General features: G+C 47.4%; 1 protein-coding gene across 6 annotated transcripts in view; it reads left to right on the top strand.

The window, feature by feature from the left end:
• hivep1 (HIVEP zinc finger 1) overlaps positions 1-21,177 on the top strand; it is a 186,291-nt gene that overhangs the window by 108,089 nt on the left and 57,025 nt on the right. The window lies entirely within an intron of this gene.

The following is a 21,177-nucleotide window of genomic DNA, read 5'->3' as shown; positions in this document are numbered from 1 at the left end:
CGAGGGGAGACGAGGGAGTGAGACTGGTCCTTGATTATGCTGCTGGCCGTGGCGAGACAGCGTGATGTATGCATGGAGTTGGCATGTGGAAGTGTCACGTGTGATGGTGTATGTTTCCTTTTCCCCTTTAGGATGAGTATTTTGTAAGATGGTTTGATACAGATAACAGGGTAGATACAAGGACAGAATCCCCCTTGTTCTCACCTTCCACCCCACCAGCCAGCGGATCCAACAAATCACCTGCCAACATTTCCGTCACCTACAACGGGACCCCACCACTGGCCATATCTTCCCATCCCCTCCCCTTTCTGCGTTCCGCAGAGACCGTTCCCTCCGTAACTCCCTGGTCCACTCGCCCATTCCTACCCAAACTACCCCATCCCCGGGCACTTTCCCCTGCAACCGCACGAGATGCAACACCTGTCCCTTTACCTCCCCCCTCAACTCCATCCAAGGACCCAAACAGTCTTTCCAGGTGAGACAGAGGTTCACCTGCACCTCCTCCAACCTCATCTATTGCATCCGCTGCTCCAGATGTCAACTTATTTACATCGGCGAAACCAAACGCAGGCTCGGCGATCGCTTCGCTCAACACCTGCGCTCAGTCCGCCTTAACCAACCTGATCTCCCGGTGGCTGAGCACTTCAACTCCCCCTCCCACTCCCAGTCTGACCTTTCTGTCATGGGCCTCCTCCAGTGCCATAGTGAGTCCCACCGGAAATTGGAGGAACAGCACCTCATATTTCGCCTGGGCAGCTTGCAGCCCAGCGGTATGAACATCGACTTCACCAACTTTAGATAGTTCCTCTGTCCCTCTCTTCCCCTCCCCCTTCCCAGATCTCCCTCTATCTTCTTGTCTCCACCTATATCCTTCCTTTGTCCCGCCCCCCTGACATCAGTCTGAAGGGTCTCGACCCGAAACGTCGCCCATTCCTTCTCTCCTGAGATGCTGCCTGACCTGCTGAATTACTCCAGCATTTTGTGAATAAATACCAGATAAAAGGGTTGCTCACCGCACACTATAAATAAAGGTGAGGAGGCATTTTAAAAAGGCAGATTAGTTCAATGCATTTCACTCACCGTGAATTTGGACCCTTCTGATGCTCGTCATCAGTGCATAAGTTCCTAAGGGAATGTCCTTTGATTCTGAGGCTGTGGCCTCTGGTCCTAGATTCTCCCACAATTGGAAACATCCTTTCCACATCCACTCTATCCAGGCCTCAAAATTGAAGGTAGACATAAAAAGCTGGAGTAACTCAGCGGGACAGGCAGCATCTCTGGAGAGGGGTCTCGGACTGAAGAAGTTATCTCGGCCCGAAACGTCACCCCGTCCTCCCCAGAGATCCTGCCTGTCCTGTCCCGCTGAGTTACTCCAGCTTTGTGTGTCTTCGGTTTAAAGCAGCATCTACTGTTCCTTCCTACACACCTCCAAACTGGAGGTTTAGTGAAGTGGTGCAAGACTTTTTGTGGTGAGCGTCGGAGAAACACGGTTTGAAGTGGAAAGCTCACGTAAGTTGAAAGAAAACTACTCAACAAATAGACAATAGACAATAGGTGCAAGAGTAGGCCATTCAGCCCTTCGAGCCAGCACCGCCATTCAATGCGATCATGGCTGATCACTCTCAATCAGTACCCCGTTTCTGCCTTCTCCCCATACCCCCTCACTCCGCTATCCTTAAGAGCTCTATCCAGCTCTCTCTTGAAAGTATCCAACGAACTGGCCTCCACTGCCTTCTGAGGCAGAGAATTCCACACCTTCACCACTCTCTGACTGAAAAAGTTCTTCCTCATCTCCGTTCTAAATGGAGTACAAAAGCCTCCAAACTTTGTGTACACATTCAAATCACACTCAAATCAAAAACATGCTGGTGAAGTGTTTTTCTCTCCTCAGCTGAAGCTCGTGGAATGTGATGTTTCCAGTAAGTTACTTGTAATTAATTCAATCCCCAACATCCTATTTGTGTAGTACCTCAGGACGATTCAAAAATACATCACCACTTCACCAAAGACTGCATTTGAATGCAATCACTGTTGTCACCTGTGAAATGTGACAGACAATTTCACAGTGTGAGGCTGCCAGGAAAGCACATGACTGCACGAGGAGTTAATTTACGGTGTATGTTTGATTGCAATGAGACCCGCATCCAGCTAAATATTGTACAGCGTTTTACAACATTTTGATTAAGCTTGTTGGAGATTTCCTCAGCTATGCACAATAAGCTTAACCTCCTTTATAATCTTTTGAAAAATGTGGAAAGTGAACTGATTATAGGATGAATCACTAATGACAACATTATTGTGATCCATTGAGTGCGAAATATCTCTAGTGGTAAAGACCAATACCTTTAATTCCATTACAATGCATGAGCTTTGTTATTAGCTGCCTTTAAACGATGCTACCAGCGTTTAGAGTCATAGAGTCATAGATTGATACAGTGTGGAAACAGGCCCTTCGGCCCAACTTGCCCACATCGGCCAACAATGTCCCAGCTACCCTAGTCCCACTTGCCTGTCCATAACCCTCCAAACCTGTCCTATCCGTGTACCTGTCCAACTGTTTCTTAAACGATGGGATAGTCCCAGCCTCAACTACCTCCTCTGGCAGCTCGTTCCATACACCCACCACCCTCTGTGTGAAAAAGTTACCCCTCAGATTCCTATTAAATCTTTCCACCTTCACCTTGAACCTATGTCCTCTGGTCCTCGATTCCCCTACTCTGGGTAAAAGACTCTGTGCATCTACCCGATCTATTCCTCACATGATTTTGTACACCTCAATAAGATCTCCCCTCATCCTCCTACGCTCCATGGAATAGAGACCCAGCCTACTCAACCTCTCCCTGTAGCTCACGCCCTCTAGTCCTGGCAACAGGATTAAAAAAATATATAACGACTAGTACAAAGTAAATACAATTAGGTTTAGGTTTAGATTTAGATCTATCATTGCCACCTGTGCCAAGGTGCAGTGAAAGGTTTTGTTTTGCATGCTATCCAAACAGATCAGATAGACCATACATAAATACAATCAAGCAAATAGAGCAAAAGGGAAGAAACACAGTGCTGAGGAACGGCCTCGACCCAAAACGTCACCTATTCCTTTTCACCAGAGTATTCAAGAGAGAGTTAGATATAGCTCTTCGGGCTAACGGAATCAAGGGATATGGGGAGAAAGTAGGAATGGGGTACTGATTTTGGATGATCAGCCATTATCATATTGAATGGTGGTGCTGGCTCAAAGGGCTGAATGGCCTACCCCTGCACTCTATTTCCTATGTTTCTATGCTGTTTGACCTGCTAGCTTTTTGTATATAACTTCGGTTTAGACAATAGTTTAAATCGGCATCTGCAGTTCCTTCCTACTTATGCAGAATGTAGTTCTCAGCATTGTAGCGCATCAGTTCCACAGACAAAGTCCAATGTCCATAATGGGGTAGAGGCGAATTGGACAGTAGCTCAGAAGCCTGATAACAAGGGAAGAAGCTGCTTCTGAATCTGATAGTGTGTGTTCTGGTCTCCTGTTCACGAAGACTCACAGGTCTGCTGTCTAAAAAGACTTACTGGTGTCCTGTCCACAAAGATCTTGGCCTCCTGCCCACAAGGAGTCCCAGGCCACCTGTCCGCGAGGAATCCCTGGTCTTGTGTCTACAAAACTCACTGCTCTCCTGTCCACAAAGACTCACTCATTTACCGTCTATCAAGACGCCCTGATCACTTGTCCATGAGGCCTCCCTGCATGGACAACCTAGCCTCGTGTAACCATGGACTCCCTGCTTCCATGTCCAAGTGAACCCCTGGTATTATGCTTTCATGGAGAGTCCTCAATAGACAATAGGTGCAGGAGGAGGCCATTCGGCCCTTCGAGCCAGCACCGCCATTCAATGTGATCATGCCTTCTCCCCATACCCCCTGACTCCGCTATCCTTAAGAGCTCTATCTAGCTCTCTCTTGAATGCATTCAGAGAATTGGCCTCCACTGCCTTCTGAGGCAGAGAATTCCACAGATTCACAACTCTGACTGAAAAAGTTTTTCCTCATCTCCATTCTAAATGGCCTACCCCTTATTCTTAAACTGTGGCCCCTTGTTCTGGACTCCCCCAACATCGGGAACATGTTTCCTGCCTCTAACGTGTCCAACCCCTTAATAATCTTATTAGGCCGAATGACCTACTCCTGCACCTATTGTCTATTGTCTATTGTGCCAGCTTCTCGTTTTCACCCAACACTCTCGTTTTTTGCATATCTTCCATTCATTGTTCTTTATCTCTCTCCATCCTCATCTGTATCCCTCGTTTCCCTTTCCCCTGACTTGCCTGAAGAAGGATCTCGACCTGAAATGTCACCCATTCTTTCTCTCCAGAGATGCTGCCAATCCCGTTGAGTTACTCCAGCTTTTTGGGTATTTATTCACAAAATGCTGGAGTAACTCAGCAGGTCAGGCAGCATCTCAGGAGAGAAGGAATGGGCGACGTTTCGGGTTGAGACCCTTCTTCGGACTGAAGAAGGGTCTCGACCCGAAACGTCGCCCATTCCTTCTCTCCTGAGATGCTGCCTAACTTGCTGAGTTACTCTAGCATTTTGTGAATAAATACCTTCGATTTGTACCAGCATCTGCAGTTATTTTCTTACTCCAGCTTTTTGGGTCTCACTTCGGTTTAAAGCAGCATCTGTTGTTCCTTCCTTCATCTCCCATCTACCTCATTGGAGACCTTTGAACTATCTTTACTCAGACTTTATTTTTCACCAAATGTTATACCCTTTATCTGTAAACTGTGGGCGGCTTGAATGTAATACTGTATAGTCTTTTCCTTGACAGGAAAGCACGCAGACAAAAGTGTTTCCACTGTACATGACAATAATAATTAGAGAGAGTGAGGAGAGAGAGATAAAACGAGAACCAGAGAGGGCGAAGAGACAGGGAGCACTGGCGATGGTGAGGAGGGGGAGATAACTTATAGAAACGTATAAAATTATAAAAGGACTGGACAAGCTAGATGCAGGAAAAATGTTCCCAATGTTGGAGGTGTCCAGAACCAGGGGCTACACAGTCTAAGAATAAAGGGGAGGCCATTTAAAACTGAGGTGAGAAAACACTTTTTGACGCAGAGAGTTGTGAATTTGTGGAATTCTCTGCCACAGAGGGCAGTGGTGGCCAATTCACTTAAAAGAGAGTTAGATAGAGCTCTAGGGGCTAGCGGAATCAAGGGATATGGGGAGAAGTTCAGGCACGGGTTACTGATTGTGGATGATCAGCCATGATCACAATGAATGGCGGTGCTGGCTCGAAGGGCCAAATGGGAAAAAGGAACTATCTAAAGTTAGAGAAGTCAATGTTCATACCGCTGGGCTGTAGGCTGCCCAAGCGAAATAGGAGGCCAAATGGCCTCCTCCTGCACCTATTTTTCTATGTTTTGATAATCAGAGAGTGTGAGGAGAGAGGGAGCACCAGAGATAGCGAGGAGAGAGAGAGAGAGAGAGCACCGAAGAGAGCGAAAAGGGAAATGCCTGAGGAGAAAATAGTTATGAGAACCAGTGAGGCCTGAGAAGAATACAGCAAGTGTGTGGGAGAGAGAGAGAGCTGTGTTTGAGACAAAGGGGGTTTGAAAGTGTTGGAAATCCCCATCATCTGCAATGAGAAAAAATATATATTTTATTGAAACTGAACATCTCATATACAGTAAGTAGCCCTTCTGGTCGAGGCCGCCAGATTATTGTGCAGCACTCTCCGTAGTGAATTGAATGCTTAACAAAATGTGGTTGCACTCTGTCTATGTTTGTGAAATGTCATGGACCTGACCTGGAAATTGAGGAAGTTCCTTTCAGCCAGTATTCTGAAGCATGCTCTGTTGGTCATCTCAAGCTGAGAACAAAGAAAGTCTTTGGGCTTCATTGTGCGGCTGTGTACGGCTCCAAAGGGAGCGGGCTGGCAGCGACTGGTGGATGTGTCTAGTCGTACGTGGACCCAGGAAAAGCCCGGGGCAAGCTCAGTGACAGATTCCAACGCATCTGTCCCTCCGCTCCTTTGCCCCATCTCCAGCGGCAGAGCTTGGATGTGCTGGGATGCCCAGGGTTATGCTGGAAAATCTGCCTCTCTGATCCAGTGCCAGCCCATACCTAGTACATGACCAGAATCTGAGCAGGGCTTCCCGACCCGGAGAGCAAGAAGGGAAAGGTACGTTTGGGTTGTTTCTTATTTATTTACTTTATAATATATAACTTTCGGTACAAACATTATAGACAATAGACAATAGGTGCAGGAGTAGGCCATTCGGCCCTTCGAGCCAGCACCACCATTCAATGTGATCATGGCTGATCATTCTCAATCAGTACCCCGTTCCTGCCTTCTCCCCATACCCCCATGACTCCACTATCCTTAAGAGCTCTATCTAGCTCTCTCTTAAATGCATTCAGAGAATTGGCCTCCACTGCCTTCTGAGGCAGAGAATTCCACAGATTTACAACTCTCTGACTGAAAAAGTTTTTCCTCATCTCCGTTCTAAATGGCCTACCCCTTATTCTCAAACCGTGGCCTCCCCCAACATTGGGAACATGTTTCCTGCCTCTAACGTGTCTAACCCCTTAATAATCTTAAATGTTTCGATAAGATCCCCTCCCATCCTTCTAAATTCCAGTGTATATAATCCTAGTCGCTCCAGTCTTTCAACATATGACAGTCCCGCCATTCCGGGAATTAACTTAGTAAACCTACACTGCATGCCCTCAATAGCAAGAATATCCTTCCTCAAATTTGGAGACCATTCATTCCCTCCACACTGGAACAGTGGGCGAAGGGGTAGAGTTGCTGCCTTACAGCGAATGCAGCGCCGGAGACCTGGGTTCGATCCCAACTGCGGGTGCTGTCTGTACGGAGTTTGTACGTTCTCCCCGTGACCTGCGTGGGTTTTCTCAAAGATCTTCGGTTTCCTCCCACACTCCAAAGACGTGCAGGTTTGTAGGTTAATTGGCTTGGTAAATGTAAAAATTGTCCCTAGTGGGTATAGGATAGTGTCAATGTGCGGGGATCGCTGGTCGGCGCGGACCCGGTGGGCCGAAAGGGCCTGTTTCCGCGCTGTTTCTCTAAACTGAATTTATAATAATAACTTTAGGGACAAGCATTCATCCCCTCCACACTGGAACAGAGTTTGAGTTGAGTTTATTGTCACGTATGCCGAGGTACACTGGCTGCTGTGTGATCCGTGTACGTGCGGACATTGAGGACCGAAGGGCCTGTTAGTGTGCAGTCCTGTTCTGTGCTCTATCTACAAAATTCACAGCATCCCTCCAAACTCGTGACTTCAACCAGGAAGATATTCGAGGGCAGCAGGTGTCGAGGATCACCACTCTGCAGGTTCACCTCTAAGTCACACCCCATCCTGATTCACGAGGTGCTACAGTGCCGGGAACCTGCCCACAGGACCACAAGGCTCCTTTCGTCAGGTCTAGGAGCAGAATAAGCCATTCGGCCCATCAAGTCTACTCCGCCATTTAATCATGGCTGATCTATCTCTCCCTCCTAACCCCATTCTCCTGCCTTCTCCCCATAACCCCTGACACCCGCACTAATCAAGGATCTGTGTCTCTAAGAAGAAGAAGGTCTCCCTGCCTTCAAAATATCTACTGATGGCCTTCTGTGGCAATGAATTCCCACAGATTCACCACCCTCTGACAAAAGAAATTCCTCTTCACCTTGCTAAAGGAACGCCCTTTAATTCTGTGGCTGTGCCCTCCGGTCCTAGACTCTCCTACTAGTGGAAACATCCTCTCCACATCCACCCTATCCAGGCCTTTCACAGATCGGTAAGTCTCAGTGAGGTCCCGCCTCATAGGTTGTTTAACCTGCGAACCTGCACATCTTTGGGATGTGGGAGTAGACCAGGGCACGCCAAGGTCACGGGGAGAACTTGCAAACCCCACATAGACAGCACCCAAGGTCAGGATTGAACTCGACTCTCTGGAGCTCTCAGGCAGCACCTCTATGAGCTGCATCGCTGTGACCTGCAACTCTCTCGCCGACTGCAACGTGGAAGCTCCTTCACCAGACGTGCCGTGGTGATTCAAACAGGCTCCTCGCACCTTCTCAGCAGGAGTGGACAATGATGCTGGTCTTGCCAGCGACGTCTAGACGCACGGAGTCTGTACGTTCTCCCCATGCCCACGTGGGTTTTTTCCGGGCGCTCCGGCTTTCCTCCCACACTCCAAAGACGTACGGATAGTGCTGGTGTACGGGGTGATCGCTGGTCAGTGGGACTCGGTGGGCCATGATTTTGCGCTGTATCTTTAAAACTAAACTAAATTGAGTAGACTGCTAATCCAAAGGTGACCAATGTGCTTACATGGGAAAGTTTTACCGTGCTGCATTTCTGCTGTCCTATCGCGCGGCATCGCAACTTCCCTTCTCAGCAGCTGCGTCTCTAAAATCTAATCTGTGAATATTTATTACATTTAAGAGCGGTTTGCAAAGTTGGGCGAGGGTGAGGTGCCACCCTGGTCTTCTTGCCTTGTTTCAGGTCAGGGTGTTCTGAACGACAGGCGGGGTTTCAGCAGTACACTTGTTGCTGCCTGCCCACCACTCGGGCCTTGACACACAGCTGCGTTTTCGGCCGGGCGAGCCTTCTCAGACACGGACACCTTCACCAAGTAGTGCGTTTAGTTCGGTCTGAAGAAGGGTGTGATGTATACATGCAACAATATGGTAAAGCTGCTATGTGATGTATACATGCAACAATATGGTAAAGCTGCTATGTGATGTGTACATGCAACAATATGGTAAAGCTGCTATGTGATGTATACATGCAACAATATGGTAAAGCTACTATGTGATGCGTACATGCAACAATATGGTAAAGCTGCTATGTGATGCGTACATGCAACAATATGGTAAAGCGGTGCCCGCGCATTTGCTAAAATACACAGAGAGTTAAAATGGCGATCTTGTGTCCAGACGTGTGTTGTTTTGGTCTCCCGCTCAATGCGTGCTTTTGAGAATGATACTGAGCAGAACGTATCATTAATTGGCGACGAGGATGGGATTCGAACCCACCCGTGCAAAGCACAATGGATCAAAGGGTCTCAACTGGAACATCACCTATTAGTCTGAAGAAGGGTCTCGACCGGAACATCACCTGTTAGGCTGAAGAAGGGTCTGACCTAAAACGACACCCGTTCCTTCTTTCCAGAGATTCTGCCTGTCCACTGAGTTACTCCAGCATTTTGTGTCTATCTTCAGTTTCTTCCCCACCCCCCTGACATCAGTCTGAAGAAGGGTCTCGACCCGAAACGTCACCCATTCCTTCTCTCCCGAGATGCTGCCTGACCTGCTGAGTTACTCCAGCATTTTGTGAATAAAAACCTTCGATTTGTACCAGCATCTGCAGTTATCTTCTTATACTACTTGCAGTACATTTAGTGTAGTTTAGCTTAGAGATACAGTGTGGAAACAGGCCCTTCGGCCCACCGAGTGCGCCGACTAGCGATCCCCGCTCACTAATACTAATCCTACACACACTGAGGACAATTTACAATGATACCAAGCCAATGAACCTACAAACCTAGAACTGAGATGAGGAAAATCTTTTTCAGTCAGAGAGTTGTGAATCTGTGGAATTCTCTGCCTCAGAAGGCAGTGGAGGCCAATTCTCTGAATGCATTCAAGAGAGAGCTAGATAGAGCTCTTAAGGATAGCGGAGTCAGGGGGTATGGGGAGAAGGCAGGAACGGGGTACTGATTGAGAATGATCAGCCATGATCACATTGAATGGCGGTGCTGGCTCGAAGGGCCGAATGGCCTCTCCCTGCACCTATTGTCTATTGTCTAAATCTGCACGAGTGTGGGAGGATGCCGGAGCACATAGGGAAAACCGAGGCAGGTCACGGGGTGAACGTACAAGCTCCGTACGGACAGCACCCGTAGCCAGGATGGAACCAGGGTCTCTGGCACCGTGAGGCAGCAACTCTACCGCTGCGCCACCGTGTCGCCCATTCCATGTCAGTGGCCATTCCAGGCAGCTGGCTGAATCCAGCCCGATTCACCCTAATGAGCCTGCGGGGAAAGTAAAAGGAAGCTGCCCACATCTCGTCAAGAGCTGTTTCTTGTTAAAGTAGCAAATAAAAATGCATGCTGCTTTGAATGCTTCAAATCGGCAGGGTCTCTAGGGATGCCCACAGTCAACTAGGGGAAACCCTGAAGAGTAGATGTCTACAACCTTTAGACCGTTGACTCATTCTGGGGACTGCTTTCATTAGCAACTGCATGTTAACTGACTCTATTTATTCTTTCGAAGGTATTTATTTCACAAAATACTGGAGTAACTCAGCAGGTCAGGCAACATCTCAGGAGAGAAGGAATGGGTGACGTTTCGGGTCGAGACCCTTCTTCAGACTGAGGTTTTCTTACACTATTCTTTCGTTCAGAACACTGTACCCCGAGTGAGATAATATAAGCAGCAAAGCTAATATATTTGAGGAAGGATATTCTTGCTATTGAGGGCGTGCAGCGTAGGTTTACTAGGTTAATTCCCGGAATGGCGGGACTGTCATATGTTGAAAGACTGGAACGACTAGGCTTGTATACACTGGAATTTAGAAGGATGAGAGGAGATCTTATCGAAACGCATAAGATTATTAAGGGGTTGTATACGTTAGAGGCAGGAAACATGTTCCCAATGTTGGGGGAGTCCAGAACAAGGGGCCACAGTTTAAGAATAAGGAGTAGGCCATTTAGAACGGAGATGAGGAAAAACCTTTTCAGTCAGAGAGTTGTGAATCTGTGGAATTCTCTGCCTCAGACGGCAGTGGGGGCCAATTCTCTGAATGCATTCAAGAGAGAGCTAGATAGAGCTCTTAAGGATAGCGGAGTCAGGGGTTATGGGGGGAAGGCAGGAACGGGGTACTGATTGAGAATGATCAGCCATGATCACATTGAATGGCGGTGCTGGCTCGAAGGGCCGAATGGCCTCCTCCTGCACCTATTGTCTATTGTCTATATTGTATCTGAAGAAGGGTCTCGACCCAAAACGTCACCTATTCTTTTTCTCCTGAGATGCCGCCTGTCCCGCTAAGTTACTCCAGCATTTTGAGTCTGTCTTTGGTTTGAGCCAGCATCTGCAGTTCCTTTCTCCGCCGATCTGCCGCACGATCACCAAGCAAAGCAATTTACAAGATATTCCACCTCCCGTTTATGTATTAAAAAAACGTTGAAAAATCAGTGTTTTTTTCCTGCTGTGCATTTACCTCGCAAATCCCACACTGTTGCGTTAGACAGCCGCTGACATCCCAGACTAGCTCATAGGTTTATGAAAGAGAGAGGAGGAAATGCTGTAATGAAGCGTGGGTTTGAGGACGTTTTGGAGAGGCTGCTGAGAGAATTGTTCCAAACAAAATCAAATGCTCGGTCAAGCCAGTATCTGGGCTCACGGTGAATCAGGAGGCACTAAAAAGGTACGGACTCCAAACAACAATTTGCTATCGAAACCAAACGACTAGCGTACAGATCAAAATTTCAATGTATTTAATAGTGAGTATATCGTATATTTACCTTAATTATTGCAGATTTGTCAGGATGCCACTGCTGATGGGATTGAGGGCGAACATATGTTCACTTTAATTGCAATACAGAACATTGACTTCTGGGGAAATATTTTTTTTTAATGTATGTTATTATTGTGGACATATTCCTTTCAATGTAAATCTGATTACAATCTAAGAACGTCAAATGTAAAGGCATCTTCCCCCCCCCCCCCCCCTTCTCAATTGATTTAAAGTGTACAATTTATTTCTCAATGCTATGGATGGTTGCCCAGTGCTATTTTTATAAAATCCTGCTCCCTCTGTAAATGCTGCTGGTGTTTATAATATTCAAAATCCAGAAGAGAGATTCTTTAGATAAATATAAAATAGTCTTCCTCAGTAATGACGTCAAGCAATAATATTGTAATTGAGTCTGAAGAAGGGTCTCGACCCGAAACGTCACCCAATCCTTCTCTCCCGAGATGCTGCCTGACCTGCTGAGTTACTCCAGCATTTTGTGAATAAAAAAATATTGTAATTCAAATTTTGTCAAAGAGCAGGTGGCGTGATAAATAATAATAATAATAACTCTTTATAACGAATACTTTTATTAGAATAAAAATTAGCTGTAGCGTAAAATTATTAGAATTCCAGGATGTTCCTTTAGGAAGGAGGTGAGGAGGAATTTCTTCAGAGGGTGGTGAATCTGTGGAATTCATGGGCACAGGAGGCTGCAGAGTCCAAGTCAGTGGATATATTTTAAGGCACATAGATTAATACGGGTGTCAGGGGTTATGGGGAGAAGGCAGGAGAATGGGGTTAGGAGGGGGAGATAGATCAGCCATGATTGAATGGCGGAAGTATTGATGGGCCGAATGGCCTAATTCTGTTCCTATCACATCACTTATGAAGAAAGAGCTGGATAGAGCTCTTAAGGATAGCGGAGTGAGGGGGTATGGGGAGAAGGCAGGAACGGGGTACTGATTCAGAATGATCAGCCATGATCGCATTGAATGGCGGTGCTGGCTCGAAGGGCTGAATGGCCTACTCCTGCACCTATTGTCTATTGTCTATTGTATCAGCCAAAACATTATGACCACTGACAGGCGAAGTGAATAACATTGATTATCTTGTTACAATGGCACCTGTCAAGGGGTGGGATATATTAGGCAGCAAGTGAACAGTCAGTTCTTGAAGTTGATGTGTTGGATGCAGGAGAAATGGGCAGGAGTAAAGACCTGAGCCACTTTGACAAGGACCAAATTGTTACGGCCAGACGACTGGGTCAGAGCATCTCTGAAACGGCAAGGCTTGTGGGGTGCTCCCGGTCAGCAGTGGTGAGTACCTACCGACAGTGGTCCGAGGAGGGACAAACCACAAACCGGCGACAGACAGGGTGTTGGGCGCCCAAGGCTCATCGATGCGCGAGGGCAACGAAGGCTATCCCGTCTGGTCCGAACCGACAGAAGGTCGACTGTGGCACAAGGCATGGGAAATGCTAATGGTGGTCACGGGAGGAATGTGTCACAATACACAGTGCATCGCACCCTGCTGCGTATGGGGCTACACACGGAGGACCAACAGCATATTAGGCAGGTGGGCATAATGTTTTGGCTCATCAGGTCATAATGTTTTGGCTGATCGGTGTAATGTCAATTTTCTGAAATTGAAAAAAGGAAGTTAAAAAAAGCTGCAGCCAGCAGCAAACACGACGGCACATTGCGGAGGCCGACTTTGCTTCGTGTGGTAATCATCATCAAGATTCTGTTTCTTGTACGTGACTCCACTGTCGTTTTGAATAAGCCTGTAAACAGATGCATAGGAACAATGTTTTCAGTGCATGCTCCGGGTGAAAATCCTCCAAAGGCAAGCCCCCAATAATTCCCGTCTCTGGGTTTCCTAACGAGCAATCCCAGTGGGTGAGGCTCACGGCAAACACAATTTCATGGAACTGGTCCGCAATGACGTTTATTAAAAAAATTGAAGCCTATATCTGTGCTGGCAGATTTCAACAGCTGAACAAATATTTGCATCTGTCTGGCATTCTCCGGCTTATTTTCAGCTGTGTGCTGATCAACTGTTTCATTATCCGGAGTGAGATGTGGGTGTACAGGAACACGAGAGGAATAGATAGGGTGAATGCACAGAGTCTTGTACCCCGAAGACGGGGATCGAGAACCAGAGGACATGCCTGATTTACGAGGATGTTGCCGGACCTTGGGGACTACTTCTTGCGCGTGGCGTGCACAGCCTAAAGTTGTAGGTCAAGGGTAGACATCCAGGCCAAGGCAGCATCAGTTGCTGGGTGGATGGCCTTGATGCCAGCAGGGAAAAGCCTCAGTGAGCAGTCGTTCACGATGCGTGGGATGGCCCGGTCTGGATATCCGCAGTCGCAAGCAGGGCTGTTGAGTATAGGAGCAAAGAGGTCCTTCTGCAGTTGTACAGGGCCCTAATGAGACCGCACCTGGAGTACTGTGTGCAGTTTTGGTCTCCAAATTTGAGGAAGGATATTCTTGCTATTGAGGGCGTGCAGCGTAGGTTTACTAGGTTAATTCCCGGAATGGCGGGACTGTCATATATTGAAAGACTGGAGCGACTAGGCTGTTGAGTAGACATGGGCTAAGCTTGCGGTACAGAGGGTGTGCATTGGATCCCCAGCTGTTCCTGATGATGTTGACCCTTGCTTTCAGTTTATCAGCCACGCTCTTCAGGTGTTCGCGACAGGTGAGGGTGCGGTCCAGGGTGACTCCGAGGTACTTGGGGAATTCCTCATTCTTCACCGGCTGACCACAGAAGGACACGGAGCTTTGCATGGGCGAGCCGATTGCTGAGGGGAAAGGCAGTGCCAGTTGCCTTAGATGGGTTGGGGTGAAGTCACCAGAAGGTGAAGTGCTCCTCCATCCCCTTCAAGTCCTGGGTTAGCACCCTGCTGATATCCTCAGCTGCAGCTCCCCGGTAGGCAAGGGCAAGGCCATCTGCATATGCAAACTTCCTGGACCAGGTAGTTGGCACATCACTCACGTAGATGTTGAAGAGTAGGGGAGCGGGGACAGAGCCCTGGGGGAGGCCATCATTCAGGGTCCTGGCCTGGTCCCCAAGCGAGACCCTAAATCCACGGTTGCTGTGGATGGATGAGAGGTTTGGCACTTCAAGATTCTGCAAGTTTTCAGCAACAGACCATGTCTCCACACGGTGTCATAGATGACATAGATTACGCTCGGTCCGTGTTGGCCAATCCGATCTCCCAGTAGCCGAGCACGTCAACTCCCCCTCCCACTCCCAGTCTGACCTTTCTGTCATGGGCCTCCTCCAGTGCCATAGTGAGGCCCACCGGAAATTGGAAGAATAGCACCTCAAATTTCGCCTGGGCAGCTTGCAGCCCAGTGGTATGAACATCGACTTCTCCAACTTTAGATAGTCCCTCTGTCCCTCTCTTCCCCTCCCCCTTCCCAGATCTCCCTCTATCTTCCTGTCTCCACCTATATCCTTCCTTTGTCCCGCCCCCCCTGACATCAGTCTGAAGAAGGGTCTCGACCCGAAACGTCACCCATTCCTTCTCTCCTGAGATGCTGCCTGACCTGCTGAGTTACTCCTGCATTTTGTGAATAAATACCTTCGATTTGTACCAGCATCTGCAGTTATTTTCTTATACATAGATGGGGACTGAGATATAAGGAGAGGTTGGGCAGGCTTGGACATTATTCCTTGGAGCACAGGAGGCTGATAAAAGGGGTGATCTTAGTAAGGTGTACAAAATCATCAGGAGAATAGATGAGTGAATGCACAGTCTTTTACCCAGAGCAGGGCAATCGAGAACCAGAGGAGACAGGTTTAAGGTGAGTTGGGGGGGGAGAGATTAATAGGAACCTGAGGGGCAATATTTTTACACAAAGGATGGTGGGTGTATGGAACGAGCTGCCGGAGGAGGTAGTTGAGGCTGGTACTATCGCAACATTTAAGAAACATTTAGACAGGTGCATGGATAGGATAGGTTTAGAGGGATATGACCCAAATGCAGGCAGATGGGACTAGTGTACATAGAAAATAGGTGCAGGAGGAGGCCATTTGGCCCTTCGAGTCAGCACCGTGTAGATGGGACATGTTGGTCAGCGTGGGCAAGTTGGGCCGAAGGGCCCGTTTCCACGCAATATGTTGTCTGTAGAATGGTTTTGCGAAGTCTAGAAAGTTAAGATTCAAATAATAAGCAGAAAAAAACAGGGATACTGCAGATGCTGGTTTACAAAATGTACGCAAAGTGCTGGAGTAACTCTGCGGGTCATCGGGCATGGAGTAACTCAGCGTCTGGGCAGCATCTCTGGAGAACATGGGTACGTGATATTTTGGGGTGGGACTCCAGACTGATTCATGAGAGAGCTAGAAAGAGCTCTTAAGGATAGCGGAGTCAGGGGGTATGAGGAGAAGGCAGGAACGGGGTACTGATTGAGAATGATCAGCCATGATCACACTGAATGGCGGTGCTGGCTCGAAGGGCCGAATGGCCTACTCCTGCACCTATTGTCTATTGTCTATTGATTGTAGGGAGGGTATGAAATCTGCAATTGAGGAGGGGGTGGACAAAGCCTGGCATGTTGATATGGGTGAGGGAGGGGGTTAGATGGGCAGATGGTTAGATGCAGGCTAGTGATTAAAAAGAGGAGGGGGTGGACAAAGCTTAGCATGTTGATATGGGTGAGGGAGGGGGTTTGATAGGCAGATGGTCAGACGCAGGCTAGTGATTAAAAGATAGAGTAGGTTTCAAGGGGTATGGGCCAAATGCAGGAAGATGCAGAAACACTGGGTCTGCCAGGGCAGTGTGGATGTTTGAAAGGAGATAGAAGCGGGCACTCGTGCAGATGGGACATGTTGGTGGGTATGGGCAAATTTGCCCATAGGGCCTGTTTCCACGCTGTAAGACTCTCTATCCCACACCATTTCCGATCCCATCCTGACCTGCTGAGTTGCACCAGCATTTTGTGAATAAATAGGTGCAGGAGTAGGTCATTCGGCCCTTCGAGCCAGCACCGCCATTCACCGTGATCATGGCTGATCATGCACAATCACATTCCACAAATTCACAACTCTCTGGGTGAAAAATGTTCTTCTCACCTCAGTTTTAAATGGCCTCTCCTTTTATTCTTAGACCGTGTGGCCCCTGGTTCTGCACTTCCCCCAACGTTGGGAACATTGTTCCTGCATCTAGCTTGTCCAGACCTTTCATAATTTTGTACGTCTCTATAAGATCCCCTCTCATCCTTCTAAACTCCAGTGAATACAAGCCCAGTCTTTCCAATCTTTCCTCCCAAGTTTTATGACAAGCCCAGTTGCACTTCTGCCAAATGGTGACCCTCAGGATGCCAATAGTGAGGACTTGCATATCAAGAGTAGTTCAAGAATATAGAATATGGAATATAGAACAGAACAACAGAATGGGCCCTTGCCCACAATGTTTGTACCGAGCATGATGCTAAGATAAACTGATCTCATCTGCCTGCACATCCTCCCCTTCCCTCTATTCATTATACTTCCACGTGCCTGTCTCAAAGCATCTCCAATGCCACCATCGTATCTGCTTGCACCACCACCAGCACCTCTGGCAATGCATTCCAGGGCCCCACCGCTCTAAAAAAACATGCCCCACACATCTCCATGAGCCTCTCCCCTCTCGCCTTAAAGCTATGCCCTCGAGTGTTGGACATTTCCACCCTGGGGAAGAGGTTCTAACTATCTAACCAGGGCGGCACGGTGGCGCAGCGGTAAAGTTGCTGCCTTGCAGCGCCGGAGACGCGGGTTCCATCCCGACTGCGGGTGCTGTCTGTACGGAGTTTGTACGTTCTCCCCGTGTAATCGGCGTGGGTTTTCTCCGAGATCTTTGGTTTCCTCCCACACTCCAAAGACGGGCAGGTTTGTAGGTTAATTGGCTTGGGCTTGTATATTTGGTATAAGTGTAAATTGTCCTTAGCGTGTGTAGGCTTGTGTTAATGTGCGGGGTTCGCTGGCCGGCGCGGACCCGGTGGGCTGAAGGGCCTGTTTCCGCACTATATCTATAAACTATCTACCCGGTCTGTATTGTCAGGCAGACGATACAGGAGTATGGCTGCGCGAACCACCAGACCTAAGAACAGTTTCTACCATCAGGCCATCAGGCTTCTGAACTCATAAACACATTTCACATCATATATGTTGATTATTTTTAATATTGTCTTTCTACCTATTTTTAATATTGTCTTTCTACCTTACTAATGTCATTTTTTAAATCTTATTTATCCTTGGAATATTACTGCTGAGGTGACCCGTTGTCTTGTCAAATACATTTCATTGTACCATTGACCCTGTGCCAACCGACATATGACAAATAAAAAAATATTATTTATTATTTATCTATGCCTCTCACAATTTTATATACTTCTATCAAGTCTCCCCTTAACCTCTGACATTCCAGAGAAATCAAATCAAGTGTATCCCACCTCTCCTTGTGGGTGAAACCCCTATAATCCAGGCAGCATTCTGGCAAACCTCTGCTCCCTCTCCAAAGCCACCACATCTTTCCTGTTATGGGGTGCCCAGAACTGTACGCAACACTCCAAATGCAGCCTGACCAAAGTCTTGTAGAGCTGCAGTCTTATAGTCTCTTGCTTGTTGGTGATAGCGATTGTAATTTGACGGCCTGTATATTATTAGCCCCTGCCTGAATATTGGCTTTAGGTTTATTGTTGTCACATGTACTGATTTACAGTGAAAAGCATTGTTTTGCATGCTGTCCGTTCAAATCAGAAACATTGAACTGCAGATGCTGGTTTGCAAAATAAGACACAAAGTGCTGGAGGAACTCAGCGGGTCAGGCAGCATTTCTGGAGAACATGGATAGGTGACGTTTCACAGAGTGCTGGAGTAACTCAGCGGGTCAGGCAGCATCTCTGGAGAACATGGATAGGTGACGTTTCACAGAGTGCTGGAGTAACTCAGCGGGTCAGACAGCATCTCTGGAGAACATGGATAGGTGACAATTCGGATACGGGCCCTTCTTCAGAATGATAATACAATAGACAGTTCATTGGCTATATTTAAGAGGGAGTTTGATGTGGCCCTTGTGGCTAAAGGGATCAGGGGGTATGGAGAGAAGGCAGGTACGGGATACTGAGTTGGATGATCAGCCATGATCATATTGAATGGCGGTGCAGGCTCGAAGGGCCGAATGGCCTACTCCTGCACCTATTTTCTATGTTTCTATGACAATTGGTGCAGGAGTAGGCCATGCGGCCCTTCGAGCTAGCACCGCCATTCAATTTGATCATGGCTGATCATTCACAATCATTACCCCGTATTACTGCTGAGGTGACCCGTTGTCTTGTCAAATACATTTCATTGTATCGTTGACCCTGTGCCAACCTACATATGACAAATAAAAGTATTATTATTATTAAAAGTACAAGCATTGAGAATAAGATATGTGAGAGTAGATTTCAAGAGAGGAATTTGTATTTCACATTGTAATTCATACTCTGAGAAAAGCAGTGAGTGAATGATGCACTCTGTTGCAAATGTGCCAATGAAAAGCCAGTAAACCGCCTGAGTGGTGTTACGATTGGAAAATGATCAATGATTATTGAATTAAACAGACTGTAAAACCAGACGACTTAATTGCAGCAGGCCTGCTCCATCTGTTGGTGAAGTTAGGTATTCCTTTCTGCACAGGCATTAACATGCTGTTGGACCAGTACCTTTCTAACATGACTTCTTCAACTTCAAGTAATCGTTGCTTTCCCTCTCTCTCCATCCCTCCCCGTCCTAGTTCACCGACCAGTCTAACTGTCTTCCTGATTAAATTTTATCTCTGCCTGCTTCGCTTTTTCAGTCAGAGAGTTGTGAATCTGTGGAATTCTCTGCCTCAGAAGGCAGTGGAGGCCAATTCTCTGGATGCATTCAAGAGAGAGCTAGATAGAGCTCTTAAGGATAGCGGAGTCAGAGGGTATGGGGAGAAGGCAGGAACGGGGTACTGATTGAGAATGATCAGCCATGATCACATTGAATGGCAGTGCTGGCTCGAATGGCCGAATGGCCTCCTCCTGCACCTATTGTCTATTGTCTCCTTCCCCTAGCTAACAATTCTACATTTTCCTTGATTTCCAACCCCTTTTATCTCATTTTCGCACCTTGCCCTTCCTTATCTCTGTGTCTTCCTCTCCCCTGACTCTCAGTTTGTAGAAGGGTCTCGCCTATCCCCTTTTTCCAGAGCTGCTGCCTGTCCTGCTGAGTTACTCCAGCATTTTGTGCCTGTCTTCAGTGTAAACAGGCATCTGCAGTTCCTTTCTACTACCGAAGTTCAATGCCTATAATGGCAGTTTCTGTACCTTCTCAAAGTCCAACTTCGATAGCCATTACTGCTCGGGGATGTGGTGGAGATATAGCTTACGCACACACCGCACTCTGAGATAGCAAAAATGAATCTTCCAAATGCTGTTTCTTGATTAATTGGTCTTTATTAAAGTAGCACAAATCAAAAGAGTAATTCATAACTTATCGTTCTTATCAACTGCTTCCTCTTCAAACAATAGTCAAGACCGTGTGGTCGTTACCTTGTGGTGTTGGTAAAAAAACTGTATTCTCTCCATCCTCTGAGACTAAACTGACCCCCAATCTCTGTGGCAGCGCTAGCCTCAGATGTAGACACTCCCCATTACGTATCAAATCACACCCACAAGCATGCAAAAAAGACAGAAACTAGAAATATTAAACATGGCCATAATGTAATGACAGTAACTAATTTAAGCGTAAATGGCTCCTACAATGCCTTTATCCTCACTGTTGAGTTTTATGATCAAATCTCCTAAGCACTTGTTTTATGGTTTTTCCTTTGGTTGTGGCACTGCTCCGCTCCCAAATCACTTCCTTCCTCGTTCCCCTGACTTTGATTTTGTTCCTACCAACAAGCAATACAGGGTAAGGTTGAGAGACGCTGTGCTAGAGTAACTCAGTGGGTCAGGCAAGCTTGAAAGGGTTCAGAAAAGATTTGCGAGGATGTTGCCAGGACTAGAGGGTGTGAGCTACAGGGAGAGGTTGAGCAGGCTGGGACTCTATTCCATGGAGCGTTGGAGGATGAGGGGAGATCTTATAGAGGTGCACAAAATCATAAGAGGAATAGATCGGGTAGGCGCACAGAGTCTTTTACCCAGAGTAGGGGAATCGTGGACCAGAGGACAGGCTGAAGGTGAAGGGGAAAAGATTTAATAGGAATCCGAGGGGTAACTTTTTCCACACAGATGGGTGGTGGGTGTACGGAACGAGCTGCCAGAGGAGGTAGTTGAGGTTGAGACTATCCCATCGTTTAAGAAACAGTTGGACAGGTACATGGATAGGACAGATTTGGAGGGATATGGACCAAGCACAGGCAAGTGGGACTCGGGTAGCTGGGACATTGTTGGCCGGTGTGGGCGAGTTGGGCCGAAGGGCCTGTTTCCACACTGTATCACTCTGACTCTATTTTTCGAGAAAAGGAATAGGTAACACTTCGGGTCGGAACCCTTCTTAAGACTGAAGAATGGTTCCGACCCGAAATGTCACCTATTCCCATTTGCTGGCCGGTGCGGACTCGGTGGGCCGAAGGGCCCGTTTCCCCACTGTATCCCTAAAACTAAAAAAATGTAAATGTTTGTTGCTGTGTGGCCTGTTACTGTTATTG

The sequence above is a fragment of the Rhinoraja longicauda genome, chromosome 2, assembly GCF_053455715.1.
Source record: "Rhinoraja longicauda isolate Sanriku21f chromosome 2, sRhiLon1.1, whole genome shotgun sequence".
Taxonomy (NCBI): Eukaryota; Metazoa; Chordata; class Chondrichthyes; order Rajiformes; family Arhynchobatidae; genus Rhinoraja; species Rhinoraja longicauda.
Note: the sequence above shows the minus strand (reverse complement) of the source record. Positions and strands in the feature narration are given on the sequence as shown.